This window comes from Ranitomeya variabilis, chromosome 1 (assembly GCF_051348905.1).
Source record: "Ranitomeya variabilis isolate aRanVar5 chromosome 1, aRanVar5.hap1, whole genome shotgun sequence".
Taxonomy (NCBI): Eukaryota; Metazoa; Chordata; class Amphibia; order Anura; family Dendrobatidae; genus Ranitomeya; species Ranitomeya variabilis.
In genome coordinates this window covers 331,502,128-331,517,816 of record NC_135232.1, presented here as the reverse complement: position 1 = coordinate 331,517,816, position 15,689 = coordinate 331,502,128, and the positions used below count along the sequence as shown (strand labels likewise).

At 45.1% G+C, this 15,689-nt stretch overlaps 1 gene segment (V, D, J or C); it reads right to left on the bottom strand.

Moving 5' to 3' along the window:
* The window catches only part of LOC143817389 (immunoglobulin gamma-1 heavy chain-like), a 768,241-nt gene that overhangs the window by 610,344 nt on the left and 142,208 nt on the right, over positions 1–15,689 (bottom strand).

The following is a 15,689-nucleotide window of genomic DNA, read 5'->3' as shown; positions in this document are numbered from 1 at the left end:
CTTGAGACCTCTATGGTTACTGATCCCCGGTAGCTCTAAGCACCACCCTGTGGTCGGCGCTCATAGCACAGCTGCATTTCAGCTACATAGCAGCGAACTGATGATCGCTGCTATGTAGCAGAGCCGATCGCGTTGTGCCAGCTTCTAGCCTCCTATGGAGGCTATTGAAGCATGGCAAAAGTAAAAAAAAAGTTACAAAAATGTGAAAAAAATAAAAAAAATATAAAAGTTTAAATCACCTCCCTTTCGCCCCATTCAAAATAAATCAATAAAAAAAAATCAAACTTGCACATATTTGGTATCGCCGCTTTGAGAATCGCCCCATCTATCAATAAAAAAAGCATTAACCTGATCGCTAAACGGTGTAACGAGAAAAAAATTTGAAACGCCAGAATTACTTTTTTTGGTCGCCGCGACATTGCATTAAAATGCAATAACGGGTGATCAAAAGAACATATCTGCACCTAAATGGTATAATTGAAAACGCCAGCTCAGCATGCAAAAAATAAGCCCTCACCTGACCCCAGATCATGAAAAATGGAGACGCTACAGGTATCAGAAAATAGCGCAATTTATTATTTTTTTTTTTTAGCAAAGTTTGGAATTTTTTTTCACCACTTAGAAAAAAAATAACCTAGTCATGGTAGGTGTCTATGAACTCGTAATGACCTGGAGAATCATAATGGCAGGTCAGTTTTAGCATTTAGTGAACCTAGCAAAAAAGCCAATCAAAAAACAAATATGGGATTGCACTTTTTTTGCAATTTCACCGCACTTGGAATTTTTTTCCCGTTTTCTAGTACAAGACATGCTAAAACCAATGATGTCGTTCAAAAGTACAACTCATCCCGCAAAAAATAAGCCCTCACATGGCCAAATTGACAGAAAAATAAAAAAGTTATGGCTCTGGGAAGGAAGGGAGCGAAAAACGAATACGGAAAAAACGAAAATCCCAAGGTCATGAAGCGGTTAATCAGAGGAGGGAGGAGAAACAAAAAAAAAGATCACAAAGTCCATAGTAAAGTGAACAAAAGATAACTTTTTGACATGTGGACAAACATACAACTATGTATCCTCGGGGCGCATTGGACAATATGAGCAGGCACCATCTTGTGTAGATGCAGGTATAATCCTAAGTAGAGGCTACATGGAAGGCAACCTGCAATACGACGTCAGGATGAGAAACTATTGAGAAAATGTACATATATCTGTAGTCTGGAATCAATAGGTGCATGCCAAGGTAATGAAATAGTATAGCAGAAAAATCAGCACTGAAGCAATAAAGTACATCCAGAGTTTCTCATTACCTGATAAAAGTTCACCAGCGGGGGCTCATATACACCGCGCGCCCACTCGGTAAAATCTATCTATCTATCTATCTATCTATCTATCTATCTATCTATCTATCTATCTATCTATCTATCTATCTATCTATCTATGAGTGTATGTGTGTGTGTGTGTGTGTATCGGCAACCAATCAATAAGCATGTGAGTGTATCAGCCACGCACACTCCACATAGCAACCAATCACTAAGCATCTTTCATTTCACCAGAGCTGTTTATAAGACGCTGTGACTGGTTGCTGCGAGCAACAGTTGTGGTAACTGAGGCCTATTATTCTTATCATTTCTATGGTGTTATCGTCCTTCTGTAAAGCTGGAAATAAAACAATTTATTACTGTGCCGACACAGATCACCCTCTGACAAAGACTTCAGGGGGAGCCCAGTATCACACAAGGATTAGATACACGACTCAGCAAACTGTATCACACAGGATAGGATTAGGTACACAGCCCAGTATCACACATGATAGGATTAGATACACGGCTCAGCAAACAGTATCCCCAACGATAGGATTAGATACATGGCTCAGCAAACAGTATCCCCAACGATAGGATTAGATACATGGCTCAGCAAACAGTATCCCCAACTATAGGATTAGATACATGGCTCAGCACACAGTATCACACAGGATAGGATTAGAGACACGGCTCAGCAGACTGTATCACACATGATAGGATTAGATACACGACTCAGCAGACAGTAACACACAGGACATGATTAGATACACGGCTCAGCAGACAGTATCACACAGGATTGGATTAGATACACGGCTCAGCAGACAGTATCAAACAATAGGATTAGATACACGACTCAGCAGACAGTAACACACAGGACAGGATTAGATACACGGCTCAGCAGACAGTATCAAACAGGATAGGATTAGGTGCACAGTTCAGGAGGCAGTATCACGCAGGATAGGATTAGGTACACAGTTCAGGAGACAGTATCACACAGGATAGGATTAGGTACATAGTTCAGCAGACAGTATCACACAGAATAGGATTAGAGACAAGGCTCAGCAGTCAGTGTCACACAGAATAGGATTAGATACACAGCTCAGCAGACTGTATCACACATGATAGGATTAGATACACGGCTCAGTGGACAGTAACACACAGAACAGGATTAGGTACACAGTTCAGCAGACAGTATCACACAGGATAGGATTAGATACACAGCTCAGCAGACAATAACACACAGGATAGGGTTAGATACACGACTCAGCAGACAGTAACACACAGGACAGGATTAGATACATGGCTCAGCAGACAGTATCAAACAGGATAGGATTAGGTACACAGTTCAGGAGACAGTATCACACAGGATAGGATTAGAGACGGCTCAGCAGTCAGTGTCACACAGAATAGGATTAGATACACAGCTCAGCAGACTGTATCACACATGATAGGATTAAATACACACGACTCAGCAGACAGTGACACACAGGATAGGAGTAGGTACACAGCTCATCAGACGGTATCACACAGGATAGGATTAGATACACAGCTCAGCTACAGGATGTGCTAAAGGAGAGGACCTTTTCATTCCAAGAATTCCACTTTGTCATGATTCTCAATGGCGAGAGAACATAGCCCAGCATATATAAGAACTAGCTCTTGGAAGATGGAATCTAAACTGACCATGAACTAAACCTGCCGCACAATTAACAGTGGCCGGGTAGCGTGCCTACGTTTTATCCCTAGACGCCCAGCGCCAGCCGGAGGACTAACTAATCCTAGCAGAGGAAAATACAGTCCTGGCTCACCTCTAGAGAAATTTCCCCAAAAGGCAGACAGAGGCCCCCACATATATTGGCGGTGATTTTAGATGAAATGACAAACGTAGTATGAAGATAGGTTTAGCAAAATCGAGGTCCGCTTACTAGATAGCAGGAAGACAGAAAGGGCACTTTCATGGTCAGCTGAAAACCCTATCAAAACACCATCCAGAAATTACTTTAAGACTCTAGTATTAACTCATAACACCAGAGTGGCAATTTCAGATCACAAGAGCTTTCCAGACACAGTAACGAAACAGCAGCTGTGAACTGGAACAAAATGCAAAAACAAACAAGGACGAAAGTCCAACTTAGCTGGGAGTTGTCTAGTAGCAGGAACATGCAAAGAAAGGCTTCTGATTACATTGTTGACCGGCATGAAACTGACAGAGGAGCAAGGTTATATAGAGACTCCCACATCCTGATGGGAACAGGTGAACAGAGAGGATGATGCACACAAGTTCAATTCCACCAGTGGCCACCGGGGGAGCCCAGAATCCAATTTCACAACAGTACCCCCCCCTCAAGGAGGGGGCACCGAACCCTCACCAGAACCACCAGGGCGATCAGGATGAGCCCTATGAAAGGCACGGACAAGATCGGAGGCATGAACATCAGAGGCAGTCACCCAAGAATTATCCTCCTGACCGTATCCCTTCCATTTGACCAGATACTGGAGTTTCCGTCTGGAAACACGGGAGTCTAAGATCTTTTCCACAACGTACTCCAACTCACCCTCAACCAACACCGGAGCAGGAGGCTCAACGGAAGGCACAACCGGTACCTCATACCTGCGCAATAATGACCGATGAAAAACATTATGAATAGAAAAAGATGCAGGGAGGTCCAAACGGAAGGACACAGGGTTAAGAATCTCCAATATCTTGTACGGGCCGATGAACCGAGGCTTAAACTTAGGAGAAGAAACCCTCATAGGGACAAAACGAGAAGACAACCACACCAAGTCCCCAACACAAAGCCGAGGACCAACACGACGACGGCGGTTGGCAAAAAGCTGAGTCTTCTCCTGGGACAACTTCAAATTGTCCACTACCTGCCCCCAAATCTGATGCAACCTCTCCACCACAGCATCCACTCCAGGACAATCCGAAGATTCCACCTGACCGGAGGAAAATCGAGGATGAAACCCCGAATTACAGAAAAACGGGGACACCAAGGTGGCAGAGCTGGCCCGATTATTGAGGGCGAACTCCGCCAATGGCAAAAAAGCAACCCAATCATCCTGATCCGCAGACACAAAACACCTCAAATATGTCTCCAAGGTCTGATTAGTCCGCTCGGTCTGGCCATTAGTCTGAGGATGGAAAGCAGACGAAAAAGACAAATCTATGCCCATCCTAGCACAGAATGCCCGCCAAAATCTAGACACGAATTGGGTCCCTCTGTCAGAAACGATATTCTCCGGAATACCATGCAAACGAACAACATTTTGAAAAAACAGAGGAACCAACTCGGAAGAAGAAGGCAACTTAGGCAAGGGAACCAAATGGACCATCTTAGAGAAACGGTCACACACCACCCAGATGACAGACATCTTCTGAGAAACAGGCAGATCCGAAATAAAATCCATCGAGATGTGCGTCCAAGGCCTCTTCGGAATAGGCAAGGGCAACAACAATCCACTAGCCCGAGAACAACAAGGCTTGGCCCGAGCACAAACGTCACAAGACTGCACAAAGCCTCGCACATCTCGTGACAGGGAAGGCCACCAGAAGGACCTTGCCACCAAATCCCTGGTACCAAAGATTCCAGGATGACCTGCCAACGCAGAAGAATGAACCTCAGAGATGACTCTACTGGTCCAATCATCAGGAACAAACAGTCTACCAGGTGGGCAACGATCCGGTCTATCCGCCTGAAACTCCTGCAAGGCCCGCCGCAGGTCTGGAGAAACGGCAGACAATATCACTCCATCCTTAAGGATACCTGTGGGCTCAGAATTACCAGGGGAGTCAGGCTCAAAACTCCTAGAAAGGGCATCCGCCTTAACATTCTTAGAACCCGGTAGGTATGACACCACAAAATTAAACCGAGAGAAAAACAACGACCAGCGCGCCTGTCTAGGATTCAGGCGCCTGGCAGACTCAAGGTAAATTAAATTTTTGTGGTCAGTCAATACCACCACCTGATGTCTGGCCCCCTCAAGCCAGTGACGCCACTCCTCAAAAGCCCACTTCATGGCCAAAAGCTCCCGATTCCCAATATCATAATTCCGCTCGGCGGGCGAAAATTTACGGGAAAAAAAAGCACAAGGTCTCATCACGGGGCAGTCGGAACTTCTCTGCGACAACACCGCCCCAGCTCCGATTTCAGAAGCGTCGACCTCAACCTGAAAAGGAAGAGCAACATCAGGCTGACGCAACACAGGGGCGGAAGAAAAGCGGCGCTTAAGCTCCCGAAAGGCCTCCACAGCATCAGGGGACCAATCAGCAACATCAGCACCCTTCTTAGTCAAATCACTCAATGGTTTAACAACATCAGAAAAACCAGCAATAAATCGACGATAAAAGTTAGCAAAGCCCAAAAATTTCTGAAGACTCTTAAGAGAAGAGGGTTGCGTCCAATCACAAATAGCCTGAACCTTGACAGGATCCATCTCGATGGAAGAGGGGGAAAAAATGTATCCCAAGAAGGAAATCTTTTGAACCCCAAAAACGCACTTAGAACCCTTCACACACAAGGAATTAGACCGCAAAACCTGAAAAACCCTCCTGACCTGCTGGACATGAGAGTCCCAGTCATCCGAAAAAATCAGAATATCATCCAGATACACAATCATAAATTTATCCAAATAATCGCGGAAAATGTCATGCATAAAGGACTGGAAGACTGAAGGGGCATTTGAAAGACCAAAAGGCATCACCAAATACTCAAAGTGGCCCTCGGGCGTATTAAATGCGGTTTTCCACTCATCCCCCTGCTTGATTTGCACCAAATTATACGCCCCACGGAGATCAATCTTAGAGAACCACTTGGCCCCCTTTATACGAGCAAACAAATCAGTCAGCAGTGGTAACGGATATTGATATTTAACCGTGATTTTATTCAAAAGCCGATAATCAATACACGGCCTCAAAGAGCCATCTTTCTTAGACACAAAGAAAAAACCGGCTCCTAAGGGAGATGACGAAGGACGAATATGTCCCTTTTCCAAGGACTCCTTTATATATTCTCGCATAGCAGCGTGTTCAGGCACAGACAGATTAAATAAACGACCCTTAGGGTATTTACTACCCGGGATCAAATCTATGGCACAATCGCACTCCCGGTGCGGAGGTAGTGAACCAAGCTTGGGTTCTTCAAAAACGTCACGATAGTCAGACAAGAATTCAGGAATCTCAGAGGGAATAGATGATGAAATGGAAACCAAAGGTACGTCCCCATGAGTCCCTTTACATCCCCAGCTTAACACAGACATAGCTTTCCAGTCGAGGACTGGGTTATGAGATTGCAGCCATGGCAATCCTAGCACCAAAACATCATGTAGATTATACAGCACCAGAAAGCGAATAATCTCCTGGTGATCCGGATTAATACGCATAGTTACTTGTGTCCAGTATTGTGGTTTATTACTAGCCAATGGGGTGGAGTCAATCCCCTTCAGAGGTATAGGAGCTTCCAAAGGCTCCAAATCATACCCACAGCGTTTGGCAAAGGACCAATCCATAAGACTCAAAGCGGCGCCAGAGTCGATATAGGCGTCCGCGGTAATAGATGATAAAGAACAAATCAGGGTCACAGATTGAATAAACTTAGACTGTAAAGTGCTAATTGAAACAGACTTGTCAAGCTTCTTAGTACACTTAGAGCATGCTGATATAACATGAGTTGAATCACCACAATAGAAGCACAACCCATTTTTTCGTCTAAAATTCTGCCGCTCGCTTCTGGACAGAATTCTATCACATTGCATATTTTCTGGCGTCTTCTCAGTAGACACCGCCAAATGGTGCACAGGTTTGCGCTCCCGCAGACGCCTATCGATCTGAATAGCCATTGTCATGGACTCATTCAGACCCGCAGGCACAGGGAACCCCACCATAACATCCTTAATGGCATCAGAGAGACCTTCTCTGAAAATCGCCGCCAGGGCGCACTCATTCCACTGAGTAAGCACAGACCATTTACGGAATTTTTGGCAGTATATTTCAGCTTCATCTTGCCCCTGAGATAGGGACATCAAAGCTTTTTCCGCCTGAAGCTCTAAATGAGGTTCCTCATAAAGCAACCCCAAGGCCAGAAAAAACGCATCCACATTGAGCAACGCAGGATCCCCTGGTGTCAATGCAAAAGCCCAATCTTGAGGGTCGCCCCGGAGCAAGGAAATTACAATCCTGACCTGCTGTGCAGGATCTCCGGCAGAGCGAGACTTCAGGGACAAAAACAATTTGCAATTATTTTTAAAATTTTGAAAGCAAGATCTATTCCCTGAAAAAAATTCAGGCAAAGGAATTCTAGGTTCAGACATAGGTGCATGAACAACAAAATCTTGCAAATTTTGTACCTTCGTGGCGAGATTATTCAAACCTGTAGCTACACTCTGAAGATCCATTTCAAACAGGTGAACACAGAGCCATTCAAGGATTAGAAGGAGAGAAAGAGAGGAAGGCTGCAGTATAGGCAGACTAGCAAGTGATTCAATTATGAGCACACTCAGAACTAGAGAAAAAAAAAAAAAAATTTTCAGCAGACTTCTTTTTTCTCTCCTTTCTCAGCCAATAATTTAACCCTTTTTGGGCCGGTCAAACTGTCATGATTCTCAATGGCGAGAGAACATAGCCCAGCATATATAAGAACTAGCTCTTGGAAGATGGAATCTAAACTGACCATGAACTAAACCTGCCGCACAATTAACAGTGGCCGGGTAGCGTGCCTACGTTTTATCCCTAGACGCCCAGCGCCAGCCGGAGGACTAACTAATCCTAGCAGAGGAAAATACAGTCCTGGCTCACCTCTAGAGAAATTTCCCCAAAAGGCAGACAGAGGCCCCCACATATATTGGCGGTGATTTTAGATGAAATGACAAACGTAGTATGAAGATAGGTTTAGCAAAATCGAGGTCCGCTTACTAGATAGCAGGAAGACAGAAAGGGCACTTTCATGGTCAGCTGAAAACCCTATCAAAACACCATCCAGAAATTACTTTAAGACTCTAGTATTAACTCATAACACCAGAGTGGCAATTTCAGATCACAAGAGCTTTCCAGACACAGTAACGAAACGGCAGCTGTGAACTGGAACAAAATGCAAAAACAAACAAGGACGAAAGTCCAACTTAGCTGGGAGTTGTCTAGTAGCAGGAACATGCAAAGAAAGGCTTCTGATTACATTGTTGACCGGCATGAAACTGACAGAGGAGCAAGGTTATATAGAGACTCCCACATCCTGATGGGAACAGGTGAACAGAGAGGATGATGCACACAAGTTCAATTCCACCAGTGGCCACCGGGGGAGCCCAGAATCCAATTTCACAACACCACTCTGTTATGACCCCAATGGCGAGGGTCTCAGAGGAACGTGGAAGTCTGTAGAATACAAAAATCCAGCTCATAGGGCAGTGGTAACTGGGTTGACCATATATCTACTCCTAACGCCAACACTAGAAGTAGCCAGGGATCATTCCTACGTTGATTCTAGATGACACGCGCCAGCCGGAGAATCTAGCTACCCCTAGTAGAGGAAAACAAAGACCTTTCTTGCCTCCAGAGAAGGGGACCCCAAAGCTGGATAGAAGCCCCCCACAAATAATGACGGTGAGGTAAGAGGAAATGACAAACACAGAAATGAACCAGGTTTAGCACAGAGAGGCCCGCTTACTGATAGCAGAATAAAGAAAGGTAACTTATATGGTCAACAAAAACCCTATCAAAATCCACACTGGAAATTCAAGAACCCCCGAACCGTCTAACGGTCCGGGGGGAGAACACCAGCTCCCTAGAGCTTCCAGCAAAGGTCAGGATATAGATTTGGAACAAGCTGGACAAAAATACAAAACCAAAACAAATAGCAAAAAGCAAAAGGCAGACTTAGCTGATATAACTGGAACCAGGATCAGTAGACAAGAGCACAGCAGACTAGCTCTGATAACTACGTTGCCAGGCATTGAACTGAAGGTCCAGGGAGCTTATATAGCAACACCCCTAACTAACGACCCAGGTGCGGATAAAAGGAATGACAGAAAAACCAGAGTCAAAAAACTAGTAACCACTAGAGGGAGCAAAAAGCAAATTCACAACAGTACCCCCCCCTTAGTGAGGGGTCACCGAACCCTCACCACGACCACCAGGGCGATCAGGATGAGCGGCATGAAAGGCACGAACTAAATCGGCCGCATGAACATCAGAGGCGACCACCCAGGAATTATCCTCCTGACCATAGCCCTTCCACTTGACCAGGTACTGAAGCCTCCGCCTGGAGAGGCGAGAATCCAAGATCTTCTCCACCACGTACTCCAACTCGCCCTCAACCAACACCGGAGCAGGAGGCTCAGCAGAAGGAACTACAGGCACAATGTACCGCCGCAACAAGGACCTATGAAATACATTGTGAATAGCAAACGACACAGGAAGATCCAGACGAAAAGATACAGGATTAAGGATTTCCAATATCTTGTAAGGCCCAATAAAACGAGGTTTAAATTTGGGAGAGGAGACCTTCATAGGAACAAAGCGGGAAGAAAGCCATACCAAATCCCCAACGCGTAGTCGGGGACCCACACCGCGGCGGCGGTTGGCAAAGCGCTGAGCCTTCTCCTGTGACAACTTCAAGTTGTCCACCACATGATTCCAGATCTGCTGCAACCTATCCACCACAGAATCCACCCCAGGACAGTCAGAAGGCTCCACATGACCCGAAGAAAAGCGAGGATGGAAACCAGAGTTGCAGAAAAAAGGCGAAACCAAGGTGGCGGAACTAGCCCGATTATTAAGGGCAAACTCAGCCAACGGCAAGAATGTCACCCAATCGTCCTGATCAGCAGAGACAAAACACCTCAAATAAGCCTCCAAAGTCTGATTGGTTCGCTCCGTCTGTCCATTAGTCTGAGGATGGAAAGCAGACGAAAACGACAAATCAATGCCCATCCTACTACAAAAGGATCGCCAGAACCTGGAAACGAACTGGGATCCTCTGTCTGACACAATATTCTCAGGGATGCCGTGCAAACGAACCACGTTCTGGAAAAACACAGGAACCAGATCGGAAGAGGAAGGCAGCTTAGGCAAAGGAACCAAATGGACCATCTTGGAGAAGCGATCACATATCACCCAGATAACGGACATGCCCTGAGATAGCGGAAGATCAGAAATGAAATCCATGGAGATATGTGTCCAAGGTCTCTTCGGGACAGGCAAGGGCAAGAGCAAACCGCTGGCACGAGAACAGCAAGGCTTAGCTCGAGCACAAGTCCCACAGGACTGCACAAATGACCGCACATCCCTTGACAAGGAAGGCCACCAAAAGGACCTGGCCACCAGATCTCTGGTGCCAAAAATTCCCGGGTGACCTGCCAACACCGAGGAATGAACCTCGGAAATGACTCTGCTGGTCCACTTATCCGGGACAAACAGTCTGTCAGGTGGACAAGACTCAGGCCTATCAGCCTGAAATCTCTGCAACACACGTCGCAGATCCGGAGAAATAGCTGACAAGATAACTCCATCTTTAAGAATACCAACAGGATCAGCGACTCCAGGAGCATCAGGCACAAAGCTCCTAGAAAGAGCATCGGCCTTCACATTCTTTGAGCCTGGTAAATACGAGACAACAAAATCAAAGCGGGAGAAAAACAATGACCAGCGGGCCTGTCTCGGATTAAGGCGTTTAGCAGACTCGAGATACATCAGATTTTTGTGATCAGTCAAGACCACCACACGATGCTTAGCACCCTCGAGCCAATGCCGCCACTCCTCAAATGCCCATTTCATGGCCAACAACTCCCGATTGCCCACATCATAATTTCGCTCGGCAGGCGAAAACTTCCTAGAGAAAAAGGCACAAGGTTTCATAACAGAGCAACCAGGGCCTCTCTGCGACAAAACGGCCCCTGCCCCAATCTCCGAAGCATCCACCTCAACCTGAAAGGGAAGTGAGACGTCAGGCTGGCACAAAACAGGCGCCGAAGTAAACCGGCGTTTCAACTCCTGGAAAGCCTCCACGGCAGCAGGAGCCCAGTTAGCTACATCGGAGCCCTTCTTGGTCATATCCGTCAAAGGTTTCACAATGCTAGAAAAATTAGCGATAAAACGACGGTAGAAGTTAGCGAAGCCCAAGAACTTCTGAAGACTCTTAACTGACGAGGGCTGAGTCCAATCAAGAATAGCTCGGACCTTGACTGGGTCCATCTCCACAGCAGAAGGGGAAAAAATGAACCCCAAAAAGGGAACCTTCTGTACACCAAAGAGACACTTTGAGCCCTTGACAAACAAAGAATTTTCACGCAAAATTTTAAAGACCAACCTGACCTGCTCCACATGCGAATCCCAATTATCAGAAAAAACCAAAATATCATCCAGATAAACAATCAAAAATTTATCCAGATACTTCCGGAAAATGTCATGCATAAAGGACTGAAAAACTGAAGGCGCATTGGAGAGCCCAAAAGGCATCACCAAGTACTCAAAATGACCTTCGGGCGTATTGAATGCGGTTTTCCATTCATCACCTTGCTTAATGCGCACAAGGTTGTACGCACCACGAAGGTCTATCTTGGTGAACCACTTGGCACCCTTAATCCGGGCAAACAAGTCAGACAACAGCGGTAAAGGATACTGAAATTTGACAGTGATCTTATTCAAAAGCCGATAATCAATACAAGGTCTCAAAGATCCGTCCTTTTTAGCCACAAAAAAGAATCCCGCACCAAGAGGGGAAGAAGACGGACGAATATGTCCTTTCTCCAGAGACTCCTTGATATATGAACGCATAGCGGTATGTTCAGGTACCGACAGATTAAACAGTCTTCCCTTAGGAAATTTACTGCCTGGGATCAAATCTATAGCACAGTCACAGTCCCTATGAGGAGGCAGTGCACTGGACTCAGACTCACTGAAGACATCCTGATAATCAGACAAATACTCCGGAACTTCCGAAGGCGTAGAAGAAGCAATAGACACAGGCAGGGAATCCCCATGAATACCACGACAGCCCCAACTTGAGACTGACATAGCCTTCCAGTCCAGGACTGGATTATGGGTCTGTAACCATGGCAGCCCTAAAACAACCAAATCATGCATTTTATGTAAAACCAGGAAACGTATCACCTCGCGGTGTTCAGGAGTCATGCACATGGTAACCTGTGTCCAATACTGCGGTTTATTTGCTGCCAATGGTGTAGCATCAATACCCCTAAGAGGTATAGGATTTTCTAATGGTTCAAGAGTAAAACCACAGCGTTTAGCAAATGAGAGATCCATGAGACTCAGGGCAGCACCTGAATCTACAAACGCCATGACAGGATAAGATGACAGTGAGCAAATCAAAGTTACAGACAGAATAAATTTAGGTTGCAAATTACCAACGGTGACAGGACTAACAACCTTAGCTATACGTTTAGAGCATGCTGAGATAACATGTGTAGAATCACCACAGTAGTAGCACAAGCCATTCCGGCGTCTATGAATTTTCCGCTCATTTCTAGTCAGGATTCTATCACATTGCATTAAATCAGGTGTCTGTTCAGACAACACCATGAGGGAATTTGCGGTTTTGCGCTCCCGCAACCGCCGGTCAATTTGAATAGCCAGTGCCATAGTATCATTCAGACCTGTGGGAATGGGAAAACCCACCATAACATTCTTAATGGCTTCAGAAAGGCCATTTCTAAAATTAGCGGCCAGTGCACACTCGTTCCAATGTGTCAGCACGGACCATTTCCGAAATTTTTGGCAATACACTTCAGCCTCGTCCTGCCCCTGAGACATAGCCAGCAAGGCCTTTTCTGCCTGAATCTCAAGATTGGGTTCCTCATAAAGTAAACCGAGCGCCAGAAAAAACGCATCAAGATCAGCCAATGCCGGATCTCCTGGCGCCAGCGAAAAAGCCCAATCCTGAGGGTCGCCCCGTAAGAACGAAATAACAATTTTTACTTGCTGAGCAGAATCTCCAGATGAACAGGGTCTCAGGGACAAAAACAATTTACAATTATTCACGAAATTCCTAAACTTAAACCTGTCTCCGGAAAACAGTTCAGGAATCGGTATTTTAGGTTCTGACCTAGGATTTCTGATAACATAGTCTTGTATGCCCTGCACACGAGTAGCCAGCTGGTCCACACTTGTAATCAAGGTCTGGACATTCATGTCTGCAGCAAGCATAGCCACTCTGAGGTAAAGGGGAAGAAGAAAAAAAAAACTCAGAATCTTCTTTCTTATAATCCCTCTTCTGCAATGCATTAAACATTTAATATTGGCCTGGCAAACTGTTATGACCCCAATGGCGAGGGTCTCAGAGGAACGTGGAAGTCTGTAGAATACAAAAATCCAGCTCATAGGGCAGTGGTAACTGGGTTGACCATATATCTACTCCTAACGCCAACACTAGAAGTAGCCGGGGATCATTCCTACGTTGATTCTAGATGACACGCGCCAGCCGGAGAATCTAGCTACCCCTAGTAGAGGAAAACAAAGACCTTTCTTGCCTCCAGAGAAGGGGACCCCAAAGCTGGATAGAAGCCCCCCACAAATAATGACGGTGAGGTAAGAGGAAATGACAAACACAGAAATGAACCAGGTTTAGCACAGAGAGGCCCGCTTACTGATAGCAGAATAAAGAAAGGTAACTTATATGGTCAACAAAAACCCTATCAAAATCCACACTGGAAATTCAAGAACCCCCGAACCGTCTAACGGTCCGGGGGGAGAACACCAGCTCCCTAGAGCTTCCAGCAAAGGTCAGGATATAGATTTGGAACAAGCTGGACAAAAATACAAAACCAAAACAAATAGCAAAAAGCAAAAGGCAGACTTAGCTGATATAACTGGAACCAGGATCAGTAGACAAGAGCACAGCAGACTAGCTCTGATAACTACGTTGCCAGGCATTGAACTGAAGGTCCAGGGAGCTTATATAGCAACACCCCTAACTAACGACCCAGGTGCGGATAAAAGGAATGACAGAAAAACCAGAGTCAAAAAACTAGTAACCACTAGAGGGAGCAAAAAGCAAATTCACAACACCACTCATTCCATCTGATTTGATTTTAAACGACTCCAGTTTCCAGTTCAACTGGAATTTTCAATGTCCAGTAACAAGGCTCAGGGACAGTTCTTGAAAGTAGTAGGGAGCAATTTGCAATCTCCATGCTTTTCTCATGGTCAACTTTACGTGGCCTGTTCAAGAGTTGGAACTGCCAAATATCTGTTCATCTTTGCACCGAAAGGAGAAACCAAAAATGTTATTTATCCAAAAGGCTCTTGAATGAGTTGAAAATAAAATACTATCAATACTTAGGTGATAATTTAGTTAATTTGTGTTGCAAATCTGTAGTGTTGAATATATGATGTGAAATGTTTTTATGTGCAATATAATCATTGTAATTTGTTACAACTAACCACAGCTAGATACTATGCCCAAGCAACATCGGGCTCTTCAGCTAGTATTTAATAAAATTATCTTTTGTTCACTTTACTATGGACTTTATGATCATTTTGTGATCCCCCCCCCCCTCTGGTTTATGCAGTTGACTATCAGTCCTCATTTAATCCTATACATATGTGAGAGGTTACAAGTTTCTATTCGGAGGATATATCTGTGCCCCTTTCTAGCTAAATAGGAAAGGGTTCTTTACAGTTAGAGCAGTCAGACTGTGGAATGCCCCACTACAAGAGGTAGCAATGGCAGGCACTATAACAGATTTTAAGAAAGGGCTGGACGATTTCCTCGATCATATAACATTGTGGGTTATAGTTAATTTAGTGATAAAATGAACAATTGGTGGAGAAAGTGAAATTGATGGACCTAGCTAGGTCTTTTTTAAACCTATGTTAATACGTAGCATTATATTCAGCAATGATGTCTTCAAGGGGGAGTAGGGCAATATCTGCATCTCCTTACACTAGCATTCTGTTAAAATTATTCGTGATCAGAAGGCTCAATCAAAGTAATCTTAATAGACAATCTTCGGTACTTAAGATGAGGCAATAGGTATGACAATGAAGCTTCAGCACCATTTCTCTACCCACATACCCTCATCGCACAAGTGGATTGACAAGACAAGAGTGTGTACTTCACAAGCTTGTGTGTGTCCATGGCACACAGAGCAGAGGGAATCACACACGGTGTGAGGCTCAGTATGGGTGACTCCCATAGCTAACACCAACACTAACAGGAGAGGTAAGGGGCCTGTCTCAGCATCATCTGTAGCGTGCAGCACAGTAGTTACACTCCTCTTGGTCTGTAAAATCATGATGGCATAGGCCTCCTGCCTCTCCTGTGATTGTTGATGCTGCCACCGGGTCTATGATGGACAAAGGATTTATAATAGTTGTTTAGACCCATGTGCAGAAGCACTAGCTGCATTGTCAGTATCAGGGCAGTTTCTAGCCCAAAA